General features: G+C 43.3%; 1 pseudogene; it reads left to right on the top strand.

The window, feature by feature from the left end:
- The first annotated feature begins 274 nt into the window (after positions 1-274).
- On the top strand, positions 275-899 carry LOC118628431 (annotated as a pseudogene).
- The last annotated feature ends 7150 nt before the right edge of the window (positions 900-8049 follow it).

Genomic DNA, 8049 nt, shown 5'->3' with positions numbered 1-8049 from the left:
ATCCTTACAATTCTACTTGGCAAGAACTATTATTTTTCTCATGAAGAAACAGACTCAAAGAAATAAACAGGCAGTGCCCTCAGCCGTTTCCAGATCTACCTCTTGCTTCAACAGTGGTTGGATGGAATAGATCCAGGGGCGCCTCTTCTTGCAGCCTCCGACCACCTTCCAAATTATTTTCCAATCTTTTCCTTCAAAACCACCTCAGCCATCCTCAGCCTCCAAGACCAGTCAACATCGTTTCTTAACCTTAACTCCTTATTGCTGAACAACCATGAGCTCCCAAATTCATCAGAATTATTCCACCGAGGTAGAGGTTGCCATCAACCACTTGGCAAACCTGCACCTGTGGGCCTCCTACACCTACCTCTCTCTGGGCTTCTACTTCAACCATGAGGATGTGGCTCTGGAGGGCGTGGGCCATTCCTTTCCTGAGTTGGTGGAGGAGCACCAGGGTGCTGAACACCTCTTAAAGCTGCAAAACCAGCAATGGTGGCTGCGTTCTCTTCCAGGACGTGCTGAAGCCTTCCCAAGATGAGTGGGGCAAAACTCAGGACACTTAGCTGGCTGTCTCCTGTGGCTGGAGAGAATAATTACCTGTAGTTAAATTGAAAACCTCTGCTGCTAGTCACCCTGGAGCAGGCAACACAGAGATGCCCAATTGAGCCGTCATGGCCTTGGAGAGGAACCTGAACCAGGCCCTTTTGGATCTGGAGGCCCTGGGTTCTACCCACATCGACCCTCATATCTGTGACTTCCTGGAGAACCACTTCCTGGGTGAAGAGGTGAAATTAATCAGGAAGATGGGTGATCAGCTGATTCACCTCCACAGGCTGGTTGGTCCCTAGGCAGGGCTGGGTGAGTATCTCTTCAAAAGGTTTATTCTCAAGCATGACTAGGAACCTCTGGAGACCACAGGCCTTTGAGGGGTCCCCTGCATCCCCTTGGTGTCTGGCTTTTGCCTGAGCCTCTCCCCAAAACCACTGGCCATTCTTTTAAACACCCTGAAGCCCTCTCCCATGCATTAGAATAAATCAAACAATATAGTTTTTTGCAGAAAAAAGAGAGAGAGAGATAAATAATTTTTCTAAAGTCATACAGCTATAAAATGGGAATAGAGATTTGAATTCAGGTCTCTGTCTTTGGAGATCAAGCTGGTGGTGGTCGCCAGCTAATGCCATGAGCGCACAGGATCTGTGGGTCTTTTGTACTACACATAGCACTTCCTTGATGCTCTCAGTCACATCCTCTGCTCCTCTGAAATTTTAGCATCACCGTCATACTTCAGTTTCAATAGTCATCCCACTCTGCTCCTAAAAGGAACAAAACCAGATAACAGAGATCAAAACTCCAGGCCAACTAAAAGTTGGAAGTGACCAAATGCTCAGCTATTTCACTAGTAGAGACCCAAACCGAGCAGATTCCCTCCCAGTCTTCTCAGACTCACCTGCTGATCCCCTTTGCCTGCCACCTGATTCCTCCTTCAACCACATTGCCAAATGGATCACTGAAAAATTACCATTTGGAGTCACTTAGGATCACTCCAAATGTACTTGCAGGAGAGAAGGCAGGGGGAAGGGAATTGGTGGCAAATGAAATTGACAGACAGTAGCCTTGTCAGATCAGAACCAGGAGGTGGATTGATTAACACCCAAACCTGGCAAGGAGCTGAGGGTAAAGGATGTGTTGCCTGACAGTGTGCACTAGATCCCCATTATTTCCAACACCTGCCATGAAGCACCAGCGTTTCCCACAGGTTCACTCTGGTTCCTGTTTATTGTCAAACAAAGATAGGGAAAAAATTTAAGGACTCAACCATAATTCAAATAACTTCTCTTTGAGCTCTCTGTCATGAAGTTCTCTCCAAATTTCTGTGTTCTTGGTCCCTATGATAAGATTAAATTAAAAACTTGCTAAGAGACAAAGGGCTAGATCAGAAAACTTGAAGCAGTCGGCAGGAGATTAAGCCCAGGTTTCCTTCTCATTAACCCTTGTTTCCATCAATGGGAGGGAGAAGGAGGACCTAATCCATCCGAGTACTGACTCCATTGGCAGACTGACATTCTTTAGCAAATTTTATTGGGGAGGGAGTTAAAATTTAGTGAAGTAATCTTTATCTTTGCCATCAGAAAATGGTGGTGTGCATTCCTGTGAGCTTGAGCAAGTTACTTAAACTTTCTAAGCCTCGGCTTCCTCATATAAACGGAGAGTAAAACTTCCTCAGAGTTACTGGGAGGAGCAAATGAACTAATGCAGAAGTTCCTTGCAAAGCACTTGCCATCATAGAGATTAGCTGGCTGTCTCCTGTGGCTGGAGAGAATAATTACCTGTAGTTAAATTGAAAACCTCTGCTGCTAGTCACCCTGGAGCAGGCAACACAGAGATGCCCAATTGAGCAGCAGCCTTGACACAAATCAATGCTGACTCTTTAAAGCACCTACCCCGTGACTTTTGCTTTATTTAATGGCACTATATGTTTTTTTCACACATATGCCATGTCTCTCTGGGTCCGAAGTCCCATGGGCCCTTCATTGCTCCTCAGTGTCAGCCACTCCAGGATTGACTCCCTGAGTTGCTCCTGGGACTTTTCAAAAAATAAATCTTGCACATGCTACATTTTTTTAAAAAAATGTACATTATGCAATTCCAAACATAGCATCAAAAAATGGTAAAAATCATTAGTGGCTGTGCCAGTCTGCATTCCCACCAGCAGTGTACTAGAGTCCCCTTTCCTCCACACCCTCGCCAACATGAATCAGAAAGAATATAACCCCCGTGTAGCGGCACTATTTACAATAGCTAAGATCTAGAAACAGCCCAAATGTCCATCAGTAGACGAATGGATGAAAAAGTTGTGGTACATATACACAATGGAGTACTATGCAGCTGTAAGAGAGAAAGATCTCTTATCCTTTGAGATGACATGAGGGACCTGGAAAGTGTCATCCTAAGCAAAACAAGCCAAACAGAGAAAGACAAACATATGATCTCACTTATTTGTGGAATATAATGAACATAACAGTCTGAGGAATGGGGTAGTCCCAGAGACGTGGAAGTGGGGTACAGACTGACAATCCCCAGAAGAGGGGGTGGTGGGGGAGAGATAAACCACAGAACTTATATGCATGTGTGCATGAACAATGGGCATGGACAACAAAGCTGGGGACAGGGTGGGGAGGGAGAGGGAGTGGGGAATCAGTGAGGGAAAAAGAAGAAACATCTGTAACAAAAATAAATAAACTAATTTTATAAAATGGTAAAAGTCCATCCAGTTATTTCTTACATGCATTGGAAATTGTCAAAGATAGAATAAAATTCATTTCAATGATGTAGACATCCAGTTCATTTTAATAAACTTCAATTACCTATTCTCTATCAGACATTGTGGTATGTGTTAGAAAAATAACAAGACATAATTTCTATCCTCAGGGGCTCCCAATATAGTGAGGAACACATATACAAAGAAACAATTTCATGCACTGTGGTACAATTTGGACTGATTTTTGTCCAAGATAAAATAGGAAGACTTTGGTAGATGGGAAACATTGGGACAGTCAAGGACCCAGCCTGAATTAATAAATTTAGACTGATCTCATTTTGAATCCTAGATTGACTCTAGACAAATACATTGTTGGGTGTATCTACATTCTGAGGAAGTCATCCCCCTACAAAATTTCAAGCATTTCTCTGCTATCTGATTCACTTAATAAATAATATTAACAATCCACTAGATGCCACGTACTGCGCTAAGAAGTGAGGATAAACAGAAATGCAATGCTTTCCTTGCCCCCCGGGGCTCATTGTCCAAGGACAGAGTCAAACATGTAGTGTGCTAACTGAAAGGGTGATGAGCAAAATCACAGAGAATTGTACGAAGCGCGTAGGTGGCCCAAAGGATGTTAAGCTTAGGTCTAGTTTGGTTGGTCGGAAAAGGCACCCCCAAGGAAAACTGTTTCAGTTGCTTCCGCTGAGGCCTGAGGTAAGGTGGGGTAGAGGGCAGGGCAGGAGGTACAGGGAACAATGAGGACACAGAGATGTCACACAGGATTTCCCAGAGAGCCCACTTCAACAAGGGAATTTTCATTCACTCACCTCATACTTGTCTACCACTTTCCACGTCTCTCCATGTTTAACAAGAGATTCTCCCACAAAGCCTAGAAAACCATAGCAAGCATGCAAACGTTATGAGAGGGTGTCCCTGCTTTGACCTGGTCAGTCATGTGGCATACGTAAATCTCTTTCTCCTTCTATGCTTCAGTGAGTAATGATCCCTGAGACATCTCCAGCATCTAAAGTTTAAAATAAATTTCATTTTTAATAGACTGGAGAATGAAACCCAGAGATAACTAAGCACACAGATAGCTAGTGACAGACAACTAGAATCCAAGTCTCCTGATGTTTAGCCCATAATCTTTCACCATCCTAAAGTGGACGAACTGAAGGACAAACATGCTGGATAATCTCTGTTCTCCCCTCTCCATCTGGCTCTGCCCTGCTCTCTCCAGGGAGGCTGACTTCTGTGGACCATATCCACCAGGCTCCCCTGATGCCAGGCTTCTGATTGCATTCAACGGGAGCCTTGATAAAAAGAGCAGAGGATGAAAGGAGATCAAAGCCAGGGTATTATGCCCCTGGCTCTCTCCATTTAGAAACATTCCTCCACCAAAGGCCACATCTGCAGCTAGGAAGGCAGCTAGCTACAGCTCTGTTCACGAGCTGGTGGCCAAGCCCTCCCCGGACTCTTCAGACCTAGCGTTGCTAATGGCCCCGCATGACTGCTAGCACAAAGGTGCCTATATTACTTTCTTGTGGTTGCCCCAATAATTACCAGAAAATTGGGTGGCTTACAACAACCAAAATGTATTTCTTCACAGTTTCAGAGACCAGAGTCTGAAATCAAGGTGTCAGCAGGATTACAAGTCAGAGACTCTAGGGGAAAATCCATTCTTTGCCTTTCTGAGCTTTTCGGGGCTGTCTCCATTCATTGGCTTGAGGTCTCATCACTCCATCTCTGCCTCTGTCTTCACACTGCCTCCTCCCATTCAGTAGGCAGTACCTTCTTTTGTCTCTTTTCATGAGACTGCTTATGAAGTCATTAGGTCCCAACTGAATAATCCCAGATAATAGCCTCATCCCCATATCCTTAACATAAACACATCTGTTACCTTATAAAATCATATTTATTATTTTGCTACATAAGGCAATATTCATAGTTCCATGGACCAGGATGTGGGCATGTTTTGGGGAGGTTGCTATTCAACCCTCTACAGTGCCTCACCATTCTATATTGGTTTTCCTTAACTCTGCCCTCCCCATTTTTTTTTTTTTTAATGCCTTCATTAGACTCTCCTCAATTACTCTACTTGTCTGTATTCAATCTAATACAAATGCCCTTTCGTTACTCTTGCAGCATGGGAGTATGGGTATATGAAGCCACAAGACAAAAATAATACATCAATTTTACTTAATAGAAAACAATTTCAAATGTTACTTTTCCATTTTAAGAAAGCATAGAAATAATGTGGAATAGAATGCAAAATTCACATGAATTTTAGAGACAGCACATATCAGTTGAAGGAAGTTTATTATCTGTTGAAGGTCATTTTTAGCTTTACTCCCTGATTTATTTCATCAGGCCAGTTGATTCCTCGTGGCTGCAAGATGTGAAAGTTTTAGAAACACTCCCGTACAATGGCTCACCTTAATTTTTTTAAATTGATTTCTGTTTTTAGTGATTAGCCTCTAGTCTTGAAGGATATTACCATGAAAAGCAGAGGTTTTGTGTTGCGTTGACCCCATCCCCTGGAGGACTAGAAAACTCACTTCACCTCTTTCTCCAGTTTACCAGCTGTGCAGTGGTGAAACGATCAGATCATAGAATGACGTTATGTTGGTCAGGTAAATGAGATTTGCAGTACTGGACCTTGCATATGCCTTCATTAAAGGAACTCTTAAAGAGTATTCATTCTGATATTATAGTCATAGCTCTGGTCTCCATTGATGGCTCTGGGTGGCACGTGGAAGGCAAAAGTGAAGAACTTAAAACCTAGCAGACTAGTGATAAAACAAGTGGCCTATCTTACAAAACTTGACAAATTGGATTGGCCTCCATGCCAAGAAAGCATTACAAAAGAATCAGAGACAGTGTGCCAAACATTGCCTCAGAGAAAGCAGCCTAATGCCTGATTTTGCCATTCTTGACTTTTTCCTTTTTATCATTTCCTCATGTAATTCATCAGCAATCCTGCTACCTCTACATAAAACATGTATCCAGAATCTAGCCACTGCTCACCAACACCCTGAGCTACATCCACGGCCTTTGGCAGGGCCTGGTGACACTACTTCTGCTTCTGCCCTTACACAAACCTCAAATCTGGGCAAATTTCTATTTCCAGCAAGTCTCAACACACACACCCACACACACCTCCCTGTGCAAACAGCCTGTTTTCAGTGTAGATCTGCTTTAAAACATGAGTCAGACCATATCCCTCCTCTGATGAGAATCTTCTCGTGACTTTTCAAATCACTCCCGAATAAATGCCACAACCCTTAAAATGGCTTTCAGGGCTTTCAGTCAGTGTTTCTCAATAGAGGTGGTGATAAGAAAGGGGCCTTTTGTAAAATTCCCTGGTGTTGTGAGGAGGTTGTTGTTACCAGGAGTGGGACTCTTGTCCACCTGGTGTGCAGGGCAGGACGGCTGGGTGTTCTGCAATGCACGGAAAGCCCCCACTGTGAAGACTCTCCTTGCCACCTGCATGACTTCCTGGTGTCCTCTCTGGACATTGTATATGACTTCATTTGGAACTTTATCAAGAATTGTTCTTTTCACAAAGTCATGTCATCAGTGACAATGTCACTCATGATCTTTGAGTCACCATTATATCAATCTACATTTTTATGTCATATTTACGGTGATTCTGACTAAAGGTGAAGTATCTGATGACTTCATTACGTCTTCTGGTGTAATCGTGGTCAGTCCAGAGAGCACGCTGCCACAGGAATGCCTCTGTAGACATGGCCTTTCCCTGTCCTTGTTTATCGGAACATTTTGGTCACCTTGCCTCACTGCACATTCCCCACTGGTTCTTTACGGTTAAGCAACCGACATCCTGTTTGCCTGGTCTTTGTTCCTGTGCACACCCCCAGGAACCCACCTCAAAGCCCGCCCAGAACTCCATGTAAGCAGCAAGCCCCAGCCAGTTCAGGGCTGACGCCATCTTGGACTCAGCCCATCTGCTTTGCAGATGCCCTGAATAAAATCCTGCTCCTGGATCACTTTGGCCTCATGCGTTCCTCCCTCAGTGATCTAACAACCCTAATACGCTAGGGTATACATGTATTTTAGAAGTTCCTCATATATTTTACCATTAGGAAATTACATAAATTGTTTGAAAGTATGTGTATAAGTAGGTTATATTATCTGTGAATTTTGTTTCAGGAGAAGTATAGGAAGCATTCCAAAACAATTGTTATGGGCCATTGGGTCTGATGAGTACACTTATATGATCTGGCCGAGGTCACCTCTGAGGTCCCCAAGGTCACATCACCTTCATCTCTTCTAGCCTTTTTGTCTAGCAGTGCAAGCAGTCTCTTCTCAGGACCTTAGCACTGGATTTGCCTTCTGCCTAAAATGCAATCCCCTCAGATGTCCACATGGCTCTTCATCTGAGTTACTCCAGATCTCTGCACAAATGTCACCTGAGCAGTGAGGACTTCCCTGACTACCCTTTATGAAAGAACAACCCCTTCCTCCAGGTACTGTCTCCCTTACCCTATCTTATTTCTCAAAAGCACTTATCATCCAGCTGACAGCTTCTTTCTACCTGTATATGCATTTGCTTATCATCTATTTCTGCTCATTTGGAATATAAGCTACCAGACGGCAAGACTTTTCATTTCATTAGTGCCTATCACATAGTAAGCACTCAATATGTGTTTGCTAAGTAAAAGAATGGCCCTTCATTTAATTTAAAATGTTCATTTGAAAGCTTAAAATTTTAACTTTTAGGAGTCATTTTTGTTTGTTAAGTAATCTTTTTTTTTACAGTA

The sequence above is a fragment of the Molossus molossus genome, unplaced genomic scaffold (genome assembly GCF_014108415.1).
Source record: "Molossus molossus isolate mMolMol1 unplaced genomic scaffold, mMolMol1.p scaffold_m16_p_13, whole genome shotgun sequence".
Taxonomy (NCBI): Eukaryota; Metazoa; Chordata; class Mammalia; order Chiroptera; family Molossidae; genus Molossus; species Molossus molossus.
The sequence above is the reverse complement of the archived record's forward strand: the minus strand, read 5'-3'. Positions and strand labels throughout refer to the sequence as shown.